Source organism: Pan troglodytes, chromosome 16, assembly GCF_028858775.2.
Source record: "Pan troglodytes isolate AG18354 chromosome 16, NHGRI_mPanTro3-v2.0_pri, whole genome shotgun sequence".
In the NCBI taxonomy this organism is placed as follows: domain Eukaryota; kingdom Metazoa; phylum Chordata; class Mammalia; order Primates; family Hominidae; genus Pan; species Pan troglodytes.
Genome location: NC_072414.2, coordinates 365,959 through 383,111, shown reverse-complemented (window position 1 = coordinate 383,111; position 17,153 = coordinate 365,959).

The window sequence follows — 17,153 nt, the reverse complement described above, 5'->3', positions numbered from 1 at the left end:
CCATGTTTATACAGATAGCGGTGTAGATATTTCCATGTTTATACAGATCGTGGTGAAGTTATTTCCATGTTTATACAGATCGCGGTGTAGATATTTCCATGTTCATAGAGATAGCTTTGTAGATATTTCCATGTTTATACAGATAGCGGTGTAGATATCTCCATGTTTATACAGATCGTGGTGAAGATATTTCCATGTTTATACAGATCGCGGTGTAGATATTTCCATGTTTATACAGATAGCGGTGTAGATATTTCCATGTTTATACAGATAGCGGTGTAGATATTTCCATGTTTACACAGATGGTGGTGTAGATATTTCCGGGATTATACACATGGCGGAGTAGATACTTCCATCTTTATGGAGATGGCAGTCTAGATATTTTCATGTTTATAGAGTTGGAGGTGTAGATATTTCCATATTTATAGAGATAGCGGTGTAGATATTTCCATCTTTCTACAGATGGCAGTGTAGATATTTCCATGTTTATACAGATGGTGGTGTAGATATTTCCATATTTATACAGATGTCTGTGCAGATATTTCCATGTCTATACAGATGGTATTGTATCTATTTCCATGTTTATACAGATGGTGGTGTAGTTATTTCCATGTTTATTCAGATGACTGTGTAGATATTTACATGTTTTTACAGATGGCAGTGTAGATACTTCAATGTTTATAGAGATGGCGCTGTAGATATTTCCATGTTCATACAGATGGCGGTGTAGATATTTCCATGTTTATATAGATGGTTGTGTAGATATTACCATGTTTATACAGATAGCGGTGTAGATATTTCCATGTTTATACAGATCGTGGTGAAGGTATTTCCATGTTTTTACAGATATCGGTGTAGATATTTCCATGTTCATACAGATCGCGGTGTAGATATTTCCAAGTATATACAGATAGCGGTGTAGATATTTCCATGTTTATACGGATAGCGGTTTAGATATTTCCATGTTTATAGAGATAGCGGTGTAGGTATTTCCATGTTTATAGACATAGCGGTGTAGATATTTCCATGTTTATATAGATGGCGTTGTAGATATTTCCACGTTTACACCGATAGCGGTGTTGGTATTTCCACGTTTATACAGATAGCGATGTAGATATTTCCATGTTTATACAGCTCGCGGTGCAGGTATTTATATCTTTATACAGATGGCATGGTAGATATTTCCTTATTCACACAGATGGTGGTGTAGATGTTTCCATGTTTATACAGATGGCGGAGTAGTTAGTTCCATGTTTGTGGAGATGGCAGTGTAGATACTTTCATGTTTATAGAGATGGCGGTGTAGATATTTCCATGTTTTTAGAGATAGCAGTGTAGATATTTACATGTTTATACAGATGGCTGTGTAGATATTTCCATGTTTATAGAGATAGCAGTGTAGATATTTACATGTTTATACAGATGGCTTTGTAGATATTTCCATGTGCATACATATGGCATTGTAGATATTTCCATGTTTTTACAGACGACTGTATAGGTATTTCCATGTTTTTACAGATGGCAGTGCAGTTATTTCCATGTTTATAGAGATAGCGGTGTAGATATTTCCATGTTTGTACAGATAGCGGTGTTGATATTTACATCTATACACAGATGGCCGTGTAGATATTTCCATGTTTATACAGATGGCGGCGTAGATATTTCCATGGACATGCAGATGGCGGTGTAGATATTTCCATGTTTATAAAGATAGCGGTGTAGATATTTCGATGTTTACACAGATGGTGGTGTAGATATTTCTGGGATTATACACATGGCGGAGTAGATACTTCCATCTTTATGGAGATGGCAGTGTAGATATTTTCATGTTTATAGAGATGGCGGTGTAGATATTTCCATATTTATAGAGATAGCGGTGTAGATATTTCCATTTTCTACAGATGGCAATGTAGATATTTCCATGTTTATACAGATGGTGGTGTAGATATTTCCATATTTATACAGATGTCTGTGAAAATATTTCCATGTGTATACAGATGGTATTGTAGCTATTTCCATGTTTATACAGATGGTGGTGTAGATATTTCCATGTTTATTCAGATGACTGTGTAGATATTTCCATGTTTTTACAGATGGCAGTGTAGATATTTCAATGTTTATAGAGATGGCGCTGTAGAAACTTCCATGTTCATACAGATCGCGATGTAGATATTTCCATGTTTATACAGATAGCGGTGTAGATATTTCCATGTTTTTACAGATATCGGTGTAGATATTTCCATGTTTACACAGATTGCAGTGTAGATATTTCCATCTTTCTACAGATGGCATTGTAGATATTTCCATGTTTATACAGATGGCGGTGTAGATATTTACATGTTTCTATAGATGGTGGTGTAGATGTTACCATGTTTATACAGATAACTGTGTAGATATTTCCATGTTTATACAGATCGTGGTGAAGATATTTCCCTGTTTATACAGATCGCGGTGTAGATATTTCTATGTTTATACAGATCGCGGTGTAGGTATTTCCAAGTTTATACAGATAGCGGTGTAGATATTTCCATGTTTATACAGACAGCGGTTTAGATATTTCCATGTTTATAGAGATAGCGGTGTAGGTATTTCCATGTGTATAGACATAGCGGTGTAGATATTTCCATGTTTATATAGATGGCGTTGTAGATATTTCCACGTTCATACCGATAGCAGTTTTGATATTTAAACGTTTATACAGATAGCGATGTAGATATTTCCATGTTTATACAGCTCGCGGTGCAGATATTCATATCTTTATACAGATGGCATTGTAGATATTTCCTTATTCACACAGATGGCGGTGTAGATCTTTCCATTTTTATACAGATGGCGGAGTAGTTAGTTGCATGTTTATGGAGATGGCAGTGTAGATACTTTCAGGTTTATAGAGATGGCGGTGTAGATATTTCCAAGTTTATAGAGATAGCAGTGTAGATATTTACGTGTTTATACAGATGGCTGTGTAGATATTTCCATGTGTATACAGATAGCGGTGTAGATATCTCCATGTTTATACAGATCGTGGTGAAGATATTTCCATGTTTATACAGATCGCGGTGTAGATATTTCCATGTTTATACAGATAGCGGTGTAGATATTTCCATGTTTATACAGATAGCGGTGTAGATATTTCCATGTTTACACAGATGGTGGTGTAGATATTTCCGGGATTATACACATGGCGGAGTAGATACTTCCATCTTTATGGAGATGGCAGTCTAGATATTTTCATGTTTATAGAGTTGGAGGTGTAGATATTTCCATATTTATAGAGATAGCGGTGTAGATATTTCCATCTTTCTACAGATGGCAGTGTAGATATTTCCATGTTTATACAGATGGTGGTGTAGATATTTCCATATTTATACAGATGTCTGTGCAGATATTTCCATGTCTATACAGATGGTATTGTATCTATTTCCATGTTTATACAGATGGTGGTGTAGTTATTTCCATGTTTATTCAGATGACTGTGTAGATATTTACATGTTTTTACAGATGGCAGTGTAGATACTTCAATGTTTATAGAGATGGCGCTGTAGATATTTCCATGTTCATACAGATGGCGGTGTAGATATTTCCATGTTTATATAGATGGTTGTGTAGATATTACCATGTTTATACAGATAGCGGTGTAGATATTTCCATGTTTATACAGATCGTGGTGAAGGTATTTCCATGTTTTTACAGATATCGGTGTAGATATTTCCATGTTCATACAGATCGCGGTGTAGATATTTCCAAGTATATACAGATAGCGGTGTAGATATTTCCATGTTTATACGGATAGCGGTTTAGATATTTCCATGTTTATAGAGATAGCGGTGTAGGTATTTCCATGTTTATAGACATAGCGGTGTAGATATTTCCATGTTTATATAGATGGCGTTGTAGATATTTCCACGTTTACACCGATAGCGGTGTTGGTATTTCCACGTTTATACAGATAGCGATGTAGATATTTCCATGTTTATACAGCTCGCGGTGCAGGTATTTATATCTTTATACAGATGGCATGGTAGATATTTCCTTATTCACACAGATGGTGGTGTAGATGTTTCCATGTTTATACAGATGGCGGAGTAGTTAGTTCCATGTTTGTGGAGATGGCAGTGTAGATACTTTCATGTTTATAGAGATGGCGGTGTAGATATTTCCATGTTTTTAGAGATAGCAGTGTAGATATTTACATGTTTATACAGATGGCTGTGTAGATATTTCCATGTTTATAGAGATAGCAGTGTAGATATTTACATGTTTATACAGATGGCTTTGTAGATATTTCCATGTGCATACATATGGCATTGTAGATATTTCCATGTTTTTACAGATGACTGTATAGGTATTTCCATGTTTTTACAGATGGCAGTGCAGTTATTTCCATGTTTATAGAGATAGCGGTGTAGATATTTCCATGTTTGTACAGATAGCGGTGTTGATATTTACATCTATACACAGATGGCCGTGTAGATATTTCCATGTTTATACAGATGGCGGCGTAGATATTTCCATGGACATGCAGATGGCGGTGTAGATATTTCCATGTTTATACAGATAGCGGTGTAGATATTTCGATGTTTACACAGATGGTGGTGTAGATATTTCTGGGATTATACACATGGCGGAGTAGATACTTCCATCTTTATGGAGATGGCAGTGTAGATATTTTCATGTTTATAGAGATGGCGGTGTAGATATTTCCATATTTATAGAGATAGCGGTGTAGATATTTCCATTTTCTACAGATGGCAATGTAGATATTTCCATGTTTATACAGATGGTGGTGTAGATATTTCCATATTTATACAGATGTCTGTGAAAATATTTCCATGTGTATACAGATGGTATTGTAGCTATTTCCATGTTTATACAGATGGTGGTGTAGATATTTCCATGTTTATTCAGATGACTGTGTAGATATTTCCATGTTTTTACAGATGGCAGTGTAGATATTTCAATGTTTATAGAGATGGCGCTGTAGAAACTTCCATGTTCATACAGATCGCGATGTAGATATTTCCATGTTTATACAGATAGCGGTGTAGATATTTCCATGTTTTTACAGATATCGGTGTAGATATTTCCATGTTTACACAGATTGCAGTGTAGATATTTCCATCTTTCTACAGATGGCATTGTAGATATTTCCATGTTTATACAGATGGCGGTGTAGATATTTACATGTTTCTATAGATGGTGGTGTAGATGTTACCATGTTTATACAGATAACTGTGTAGATATTTCCATGTTTATACAGATCGTGGTGAAGATATTTCCCTGTTTATACAGATCGCGGTGTAGATATTTCTATGTTTATACAGATCGCGGTGTAGGTATTTCCAAGTTTATACAGATAGCGGTGTAGATATTTCCATGTTTATACAGACAGCGGTTTAGATATTTCCATGTTTATAGAGATAGCGGTGTAGGTATTTCCATGTGTATAGACATAGCGGTGTAGATATTTCCATGTTTATATAGATGGCGTTGTAGATATTTCCACGTTCATACCGATAGCAGTTTTGATATTTAAACGTTTATACAGATAGCGATGTAGATATTTCCATGTTTATACAGCTCGCGGTGCAGATATTCATATCTTTATACAGATGGCATTGTAGATATTTCCTTATTCACACAGATGGCGGTGTAGATCTTTCCATTTTTATACAGATGGCGGAGTAGTTAGTTGCATGTTTATGGAGATGGCAGTGTAGATACTTTCAGGTTTATAGAGATGGCGGTGTAGATATTTCCAAGTTTATAGAGATAGCAGTGTAGATATTTACGTGTTTATACAGATGGCTGTGTAGATATTTCCATGTGTATACAGATGGCATTGTAGATATTTCCATGTTTATACAGATGACTGTATAGGTATTTCCATGTTTTCACAGATGGCAGTGCAGATATTTCCATGTTTATAGAGATAGCGGTGTAGATATTTCCATGTTTGTACAGATAGCGGTGTTGATATTTCCATCTATACACAGATGGCCATGTAGATATTTCCATGTTTATACATATGGCGGCATAGATATTTCCATGGACATGCAGATGGCGGTGTAGATATTTCCATGTTTATACAGATAGCGGTGTAGATATTTCGATGTTTACACAGATGGTGGTGTAGATATTTCCGGGATTATACACACGGCGGAGTAGATACTTCCATCTTTATGGAGATGGCAGTGTAGATATTTTCATGTTTATAGAGATGGTGGTGTAGATATTTCCATATTTATAGAGATAGCGGTTTAGATATTTCCATTTTCTACAGATGGCGGTGTAGGTATTTCCATTTTCTAGAGATGGCAGTGTAGATATTTCCATGTTTATACAGATGTTGGTGTAGATATTTCCATATGTATACAGATGCCTGTGTAGATATTTCCATGTGTATACAGATTGTATTTTAGCTATTTCCATGTTTATACAGATGGTGGTGTAGATATTTCCATGTTTATTCACATGACTGTGTAGATATTTCCATGTTTTTACAGATGGCAGCGTAGATATTTCAATGTTTATAGAGATGGCGCTGTAGAAACTTCCATGTTCATACAGATCGCGATGTATATATTTCCATGTTTATACAGATAGCGGTGTAGATATTTCCATGTTTTTACAGATATCGGTGTAGATATTTCCATGTTTACACAGATTGCAGTGTAGATATTTCCATCTTTCTACAGATGGCATTGTAGATATTTCCATGTTTATACAGATGGCGGTGTAGATATTTACATCTTTATATAGATGGTTGTGTAGATATTACCATGTTTATACAGATAACTGTGTAGATATTTCCATGTTTATACAGATCGTGGTGAAGATATTTGCATGTTTATACAGATCGCGGTGTAGATATTTGTATGTTTATACAGATCGCGGTGTAGATATTTCCAAGTTTATACAGATAGCGGTGTAGATATTTCCATGTTTATACAGACAGCGGTTTAGATATTTCCATGTTTATAGAGATAGCGGTGTAGGTATTTCCATGTGTATAGACATAGCGGTGTAGATATTTCCATGTTTATATAGATGGCGTTGTAGATATTTCCACGTTTATACCGATAGCGGTGTTGGTATTTCCATGTTTATACAGATAGCGATGTAGATAATTCCATGTTTATGCAGCTCGCGGTGCAGATATTTATATCTTTATACAGATGGCGTTGTAGATATTTCCTTATTCACACAGATGGCGGTGTAGATGTTTCCATGTTTATACAGATGGCGGAGTAGTTAGTTCCATGTTTATGGAGATGGCAGTGTAGATACTTTCATGTTTATAGAGATGGCGGTGTAGATATTTCCATGTTTATAGAGATAGCAGTGTAGATATCTACATGTTTATACAGATGGCTGTGTAGATATTTCCATGTGTATACAGATGGCATTGTAGATATTTCCATGTTTATACAGATGGCTGTATAGGTATTTCCATGTTTTTACAGATGGAAGTGCAGATATTACCATGTTTATAGAGATAGCGTTGTAGATATTTCCATGTTTGTACAGATGGCGGTGTTGATATTTCCATCTATACACAGATGGCCGTGTAGATATTTCCATGTTTATTCAGATGGCGGCGTAGATATTTCCATGGACATGCAGATGGCGGTGTAGATATTTCCATGTTTATACAGATAGCGGTGTAGATATTTCCATGTTTACACAGATGGTGGTGTAGATATTTCCGGGATTATACACATGGCGGAGTAGACACTTCCATCTTTATGGAGATGGCAGTGTAGATATTTTCATGTTTATAGAGATGGCGGTGTAGATATTTCCATATTTATAGAGAGAGCGGTGTAGATATTTCCATCTTTCTACAGATGGCAGTGTAGATATTTCCATCTTTATACAGATGGTGGTGTAGATATTTCCATATTTATACAGATGTCTGTGTAGATACTTCCATGTGTATACAGATGGCAGTGTAGATATTTCCATGTTTATACAGATGTCTGTGTAGATATTTCCATGTGTATACAGATGGTATTGTAGCTATTTCCATGTTTATACAGATGGTGGTGTAGATATTTCCATGTTTATTCAGATGACTGTGTAGATATTTCCATGTTTTTACAGATGGCAGTGTAGATATTTCAATGTTTATAGAGATGGCGCTGTAGATATTTCCATGTTTATACAGATCGCGGTGTAGATATTTCCATGTTTATACAGATAGCGGTGTAGATATTTCCATGTTTTGACAGATATCGGTGTAGATATTTCCATGTTTACACAGATTGCAGTGTAGATATTTCCATCTTTCTACAGATGGCATTGTAGATATTTCCATGTTTATACAGATGGCGGTGTAGATATTTCCATATTTATATAGATGGTGGTGTAGATATTACAATGTTTATACAGATAGTGGTGTAGATATTTCCATGTTTATACAGATCGTGGTGAAGATATTTCCATGTTTATACAGATCGCGGTGTAGATATTTCCATGTTTATACAGATCACGGTGTAGATATTTCCATGTTTATACAGATAGCGGTGTAGATATTTCCATGTTTGTACAGTTAGCGGTTTAGATATTTCCATGTTTATAGAGATAGCGGTGTAGGTATTTCCATGTTGATAGACATAGCGGTGTAGATATTTCCATGTTTATATAGATGGCGTTGTAGATATTTCCACGTTTATACCGATAGCGGTGTTGCTATTTCCACGTTTATACAGATAGCGATGTAGAGATTTCCATGTTTATACAGCTCGCGGTGCAGATATTTATATCTTTATACAGATGGCATTGAAGATATTTCCTTATTCACACAGATGGCGGTGTAGATTTTTCCATGTTTATACAGAAGGCGGAGTAGTTAGTTCCATGTTTATGGAGATGGCAGTGTAGATACTTTCATGTTTATAGAGATGGCGGTGTAGATATTTCCATGTTTATACAGATAGCGGTGTAGATATTTCGATGTTTACACAGATGGTGGTGTAGATATTTCCGGGATTATACACGTGGCGGAGTAGATACTTCCATCTTTATGGAGATGGCAGTGTAGATATTTTCATGTTTATAGAGATGGCGGTGTAGATATTTCCATATTTATAGAGATAGCGGTGTAGATATTTCCATCTTTCTACAGATGGCAGTGTAGATATTTCCATGTTTATACAGATGTCTGTGTAGATATTTCCATGTGTATACAGATGGTATTGTAGCTATTTCCATGTTTATACAGATGGTGGTGTAGATGTTTCCATGTGTTTTCAGATGACTGTGTAGATATTTCCATGTTTTTACTGATGGCAGTGTAGATATTTCAATGTTTATACAGATGGCGCTGTAGATATTTCCATGTTTATACAGATCGCGGTGTAGATATTTCCATGTTTATACAGATAGAGGTGTAGATATTTCCATGTTTTTACAGATATCGTTGTAGATATTTCCATGTTTACACAGATTGCGGTGTAGATATTTCCATCTTTCTACAGATGGCATTGTAGATATTTCCATGTTTATACAGATGGCGGTGTAGATATTTCCATGTTTATATAGATGGTGGTGTAGATATTACCATGTTTATACAGAGAGCGGTGTAGATATTTCCATGTTTATACAGATCGTGGTGAAGATATTTCCATGTTTATACAGATCGCGGTGTAGATATTTCCATGTTTATACAGATCGCAGTGTAGATATTTCCATGTTTATACAGATAGCCGTGTAGATATTTCCATGTTTATACTGATAGCGGTTTAGTTATTTCCATGTTTATAGAGATAGCGGTGTAGGTATTTCCATGTTTATATACATAGCGGTGTTGATATTTCCAAGTTTATACAGATGGCGTTGTAGATATTTCCATGGTTATACCGATAGCGGTGTTGGTATTTCCACGTTTATACAGATAGCGATGTAGATATTTCCATGTTTATACAGTTCGTGATGCAGATATTTATATCTTTATACAGATGGCATTGTAGATATTTCCTTATTCACACAGATGGCGGTGTAGATTTCTCCAAGTTTACACAGATTGCGGTGTAGATATTTCCATCTTTCAAAAGATGGCATTGTATATATTTCCATGGACATGCAGATGGCGGTGTAGATATTTCCATGGACATGCAAATGGCGGTGTAGATATTTCCATGTTTATACAGATGACTGTATAGGTATTTCCATGTTTTTACAGATGGCAGTGCAGATATTTCCATGTTTATAGAGATAGCGGTGTAGGTATTTCCATGTTTATAGACATAGCGGTGTTGCTATTTCCACGTTTATACAGATAGCGATGTAGATATTTCCATGTTTATACAGCTCGCGGTGCAGATATTTATATCTTTATACAGATGGCATTGAAGATATTTCCTTATTCACACAGATGGCGGTGTAGATGTTTCCATGTTTATACAGATGGCGGAGTAGTTAGTTCCATGTTTATGGAGATGGCAGTGTAGACTCTTTCATGTTTATAGAGATGGCGGTGTAGATATTTCCATGTTTATAGAGATAGCAGTGTAGATATTTACATGTTTATACAGATGGCTGTGTAGATATTTCCATGTGTATACAGATGGCATTGTAGATATTTCCATGTTTATACAGATGACTGTATAGGTATTTCCATGTTTTTACAGATGGCAGTGCAGATATTTCCATGTTTATAGAGATAGCGGTGTAGATATTTCCATGTTTGTACAGATGGCGGTGTTGATATTTCCATCTATACACAGATGGCCGTGTAGATATTTCCATGTTTATACAGATGGCGGCGTAGATATTTCCATGGACATGCAGATGGCGGTGTAGATATTTCCATGTTTATACAGATAGCGGTTTAGATATTTCCATGTTTACACAGACGGTGGTGTAGATATTTCCGGGATTATACACATGGCGGAGTAGATACTTCCATCTTTATGGAGATGGCAGTGTAGATATTTTCATGTTTATAGAGATGGCGGTGTAGATATTTCCATATTTATAGAGATAGCGTTGTAGATATTTCCATCTTTCTACAGATGGCAGTGTAGATATTTCCATGTTTATACAGATGGTGGTGTAGATATTTCCATATTTATACAGATGTCTGTGTAGATATTTCCATGTGTATAGAGATGGTATTGTATCTATTTCCATGTTTATACAGATGGTGGTGTAGATATTTCCATGTGTATTCAGATGACTGTGTAGATATTTCCATGTTTTTACAGACGGCAGTGTAGATTTTTCAATGTTTATAGAGATGGTGCTGTAGATATTTCCATGTTTATACAAATGACTTTGTAGGTATTTCCATGTTTATACAGATGGCGGTGTAGATATTTCCACGTTTATAGAGATAGCTGTGCAGATATTTCCATGTTTATACAGATCGTGGTGAAGATATTTCCATGTTTATACAGATCGCGGTGTAGATATTTCCATGTTTATACAGATCGTGGTGTAGATATTTCCATGTTTATACAGATACCGGTGTAGATATTTCCATGTTTATACAGACCGCAGTGTAGATATTTCCATGTTTATAGATATAGCAGTGTAGATATTTCCAAGTTTGTACAGATGGCGGTGTTGATGTTTCCATCTATACACAGATTGCCGTGTAGGTATTTCCATGTGTATACAGATGGCATTGTAGATATTTCCATGTTTATACAGATGTCTGTATAGGTATTTCCATGTTTATACAGATGGCGGTGTAGATATTTCCATGTTTATAGAGATAGCGGTGTAGATATGTCCATATTTTTACAGACAACGGTGTAGATATTTCCATGTTTATACAGATAGCGGTGTAAATATTTCCATGTTTATACAGATCACAGTGTAGATATTTCCTTGTTTATACAAATAGCGGTGTTGTTATTTCCATGTTTATACAGATAGTGGAGTAGATATTTCCATGTATATACTGATGGCTGTTTAGATATTTCCATGTTTATAGAGATGGCTTTGTAGATATTTCCATGTTTATACAGATGACTTTGTAGGTATTTCCATGTTTATACAGAAGGCGGTGTAGATATTTCCATGTTTATAGAGATAGATGCGCAGATATTTCCATGTTTATACAGATAGCTGTGCAGATATTTCCATGTTTATAGAGATAGCGGTGTAGATATTTCCATGTTTATACAGATCGCGGAGTAGATATTTCCATGTTTATACAGATAGCGGTGTATATATTTCCATGTTTTTACAAATATCGGTGTAGATATTTCCATGTTTACACAGATAGCTGTGTAGATATTTCCATCTTTCTACAGATGGCATTGTAGATATTTCCATGTTTATACAGATGGCGGTGTAGATATTTCCATGTTTATATAGATGCTGGTGTAGATATTTCCATATTTACACAGATGAATGTATAGGTATTTCCATGTTTATACAGATGGCGGTGTAGATATTTCCATGTTTATAGAGATAGCGGTGTAGATATTTCCATATTTATACAGTTAACGGTGTAGAAATTTCCATGTTTATACAGATAGCGGTGTAAATATTTCCATGTTTATACAGATCACGGTGTAGATATTTCCATGATTATAGATATAGCGGTGTAGATATTTCCATGTTTATACAGATAGTGGTGTAGATATTTCCAAGTTTATACTGACCGCGGTGTAGATATTTCCATGGTTATACAGATAGCGGTGCAGATACTTCCATGTTTGTACAGATGGCGTTGTTGATATATCCATCTATACACAGATGACCGTGTAGATATTTCCATGTTTATACAGATGGCGACACAGATATTTCCATGGATATGTAGATGGCGGTGGAGATATTTCCATGTTTATACAGATAGCGGTGTAGTTATTTCCACGTTTATATAGATAGAGGTGTAGATATTTCCATGTATATACACATGGCTGTGTAGATATTTCCATGTATATAAGGATGGCGGTGTAGATATTTCCATGTTTATACCGATAACTTTGTAAGTATTTCCATGTTTATACAGATGACGGTGTAGATATTTCCATGTTTATAGAGATAGCAGTGGAGATATTTCCATGTTTATACAGATAGCGGTGTAGATATTTGCAGATTTATACTGATCGTGGTGTAGATATTTCCATGTTTATAGACATGGTGGTGTAGATATTTCCATGTTCATAGAGATAGCGGTGTTGATTTTTCCATGTTTATAGAGATAGCGGTGTGGATATTTCCATGTTTATTCAGATAGGGGTGTAGATATTTCCATGTTTATAGAGATGGCGTTGTAGATATTTCCATGTTTATAGAGACAGCGGTGTGGATATTTCCATGTTTATACAGATAGGGGTATAGATATTTCCATGTTTATAGAGATGACGGTGTAGATATTTCCATGTTTATGCAGATCACGGCGTAGATATTTGCTTGTTTATACAAATGGCGGTGTAGTTATTTCCATGTTTATACAGATAGCCGTGTAGATATTTCCATGTATATACAGATGGCTTTGTAGATATTTCCATGTTTATACAGTTGGCTGTGTAGATATTTCCATGTTTATACAGATGACTTTGTAGGTATTTCCATGTTTATACAGATGGCGGTGTAGATATTTCCCTGTTTATAGAGATAACTGTGTAGATATTTCCATGTTTATACAGAGAGCGGTGTAGATATTTCCATGTTTATACAGATCGCGGTGTAGTTATTTCCATGTCTGTACAGATCGCGGTGTAGATATTTCCATGTTTACAGATAGCGGTGTGGATACTTCCATGTTTTTACAGATATCGGTGTAGATAGTTCCATGTTTACACATATTGCGGTGTAGATATTTCCATCTTTCTACAGATGGCATTGTAGATATTTCCATGTTTATATAGATGGCGGTGTAGATATTTCCATGTTTACATAGATGGTGGTGTACATATTACCATGTTTATAGAGATAGCGGTGTAGATATTTCCATGTATATACAGATCGTGGTGAAGATATTTCCATGTTTATACAGATCGCGGTGTAGATATTTCCATGTTTATGCAGATAGAGTTGTAGATATTTCCATGTTTATACAGATAGCGGTGTAGATATTTCCATGTTTATAGAGATTGCGGTGTAGGTATTTCCATGTTTATAGACATAGCGGTGTAGATATTTCCATGTTTATATAGATTGCTTTGTAGATATTTCCATGTTTATACCGATAGCGGTGTTGGTATTTCCACGTTTATACAGATAGCGATGTAGATATTTCAATGTTTATACAGCTCGCGGTGCAGATATTTATATCTTTATACAGATGGCATTGTAGATATTTCCTTGTTCACACATATGGCGGTGTAGATGTTTCCATGTTTATACAGATGGCGGAGTACATAGTTCCATGTTTATGGAGATGGCAGTGTAGATATTTCCATGTTTATATAGATGGCCTTGTAGATATTTCCATGTTTATAGAGATAGCGGTGTGGATATTTCCATGTTTATACAGATAGGGGTGTAGATATTTCCCTGTTTATACAGATGGCGGTGTAGATATTTCCATGTTTATACAGATCACGGTGCAGATATTTGCTTCTTTATACAAATAGCGTTGTAGTTATTTCCATGTTTATACAGATAGCGGTGTAGATATTTCCATGTTTATAGAGATGTCTGTGTAGATATTTCCATGTGTATACAGATGGTATTGTAGGTATTTCCATGTTTATACAGATGGTGCTGTAGATATTTCCATGTTTATTCAGATGACTGTGTAGATATTTCCATGTTTTTACAGAAGGCAGTGTAGATATTTCAATGTTTATAGAGATGGCGCTGTAGATATTTCCATGTTTAAACAGATAACGGTGGAGATATTTCCATGTTTATACAGACAGCAGTGGAGATATTTCCATGTTTATACACATAGCGGTGTACATATTTCCATGTTTATAGAGACAGCGGTGTAGGTATTTCCATGTTTATACAGATAGCGGTGCAGATATTTCCATGTTTATACAGATGCCTATGCAGATATTTCCATATTTATACAGAGGGCTCTGTAGATATTTCCATGTTTATACAGATGGCAGTGTAGATTTTTCCATGTTCCTACACATGACTGTGTAGGTATTTCCATGTTTATACAGATGGCTTTGTAGATATTTCCATGTTTATAGAGATAGCGGTGCAGATATTTCCATGTTTATACAGATAGCGGTGTAAATATTTCCATGTTTATACAGATTGTGGTGTAGATATTTCCATATTTATACAGATACCGGTGTAGAAATTTCCATGTTTATACAGACCGCAGTGTAGATATCTCCATGTTTATGCAGATAGCGGTGTAGATATTTCCATGTTTGTACAGATGGCGGTGTTGGTGTATCCATCTATACACAGATTGCCGTGTGGGTATTTCCATGTGTATACAGATGGCATTGTAGATATTTCCATGTTTATACAGATGGTGGTGTAGATATTTCCATGTTTATACAGATGACTGTATAGGTATTTCCATGTTTTTACAGATGGCATTGTAGATATTTCCATGTTTATAGAGATAGCAGTGTAGATATTTCCAAGTTTATACAGATGGCGGTGTAGATATTTCCATGTTTATAGAGATAGCGGTGTAGATATTTCCATATTTATACAGATAACGGTGTAGATATTTCCATGTTTATACAGATAGCAGTGTAAATATTTCCATGTTTATACAGATCACGGTGTAGGTATTTCCAGGTTTATAGAGATAGCAGTGTAGATATTTCCATGTTTATACAGATAGCGGTTTAGCTATTTCCATGTTTATACAGACCGCGGTGTAGATATTTCCATGTTTATACAGATAGCGGTGCAGATATTTCCATCTTTGTAGAGACGGCGGTGTTGATATTTCCATCTTTACACAGATGACCGTGTAGATATTTCCATGTTTATACAGAAGGCGGCACAGATATTTCCATGGATATGTAGACGGGGGTGTAGATATTTCCATGTTTATACAGATAGCGGTGTAGATATTTCCATGTATATACAGATGGCTGTGTAGATATTTCCATGTTTATACAGATGGCTGTGTAGATATTTCCAGATTTATACAGATGACTTTGTAGATATTTCCATGTTTAAACAGATGGCGGTGTAGGTATTTCCATGTTTATAGAGATAGCTGTGTAGATATTTCCATGTTTATACAGATAGCGGTGTAGATATTTCCATGTTTATAGAGATCGCGATGTAGATATTTCCATGTTTATACAGACAGCAGTGGAGATATTTCCATGTTTATACACATAGCTGTGTACATATTTCCATGTTTATAGAGACAGCGTTGTAGGTATTTCCATGTTTATACAGATAGCGGTGCAGATATTTCCATGTTTATACAGATGCCTATGCAGATATTTCCATATTTATACAGAGGGCTCTGTAGATATTTCCATGTTTATACAGATGGCAGTGTAGATTTTTCCATGTTCCTACACATGACTGTGTAGGTATTTCCATGTTTATACAGATGGCTTTGTAGATATTTCCATGTTTATAGAGATAGCGGTGTAGATATTTCCATGTTTATACAGATAGCGGTGCAGATATTTCCATGTTTACACAGATCGTGGTGTAGATATTTCCATGTTTATATAGATACCGGTGTAGAAATTTCCATGTTTATACAGACCGCAGTGTAGATATCTCCATGTTTATACAGATAGCGGTGTAGATATTTCCATGTTTGTACAGGTGGCGGTGTTGGTGTTTCCATCTATACACAGATTGCCGTGTAGGTATATCCATGTGTATACAGATGGCATTGTAGATATTTTCATGTTTATACAGATGGTGGTGTAGATATTTCCATGTTTATACAGATGACTGTATAGGTATTTCCATGTTTTTACAGATGGCATTGTCGATATTTCCATGTTTATAGAGATAGCAGTGTAGATATTTCCATGATTATAGAGATGGCGGCGTAGATATTTCCATGTTTATAGAGATAGCGGTGTACATATTTCCATATTTATACAGATAACGGTGTAGATATTTCCAAGTTTATACAGATAGCAGTGTAAATATTTCCATGTTTTTACAGATCACGGTGTAGATATTTCCAGGTTTATAGAGATAGCAGTGTAGATATTTCCATGTTTATACAGATAGCGGTTTAGCTATTTCCATGTTTATACATTTCGCGGTGTAGATATTTCCATGTT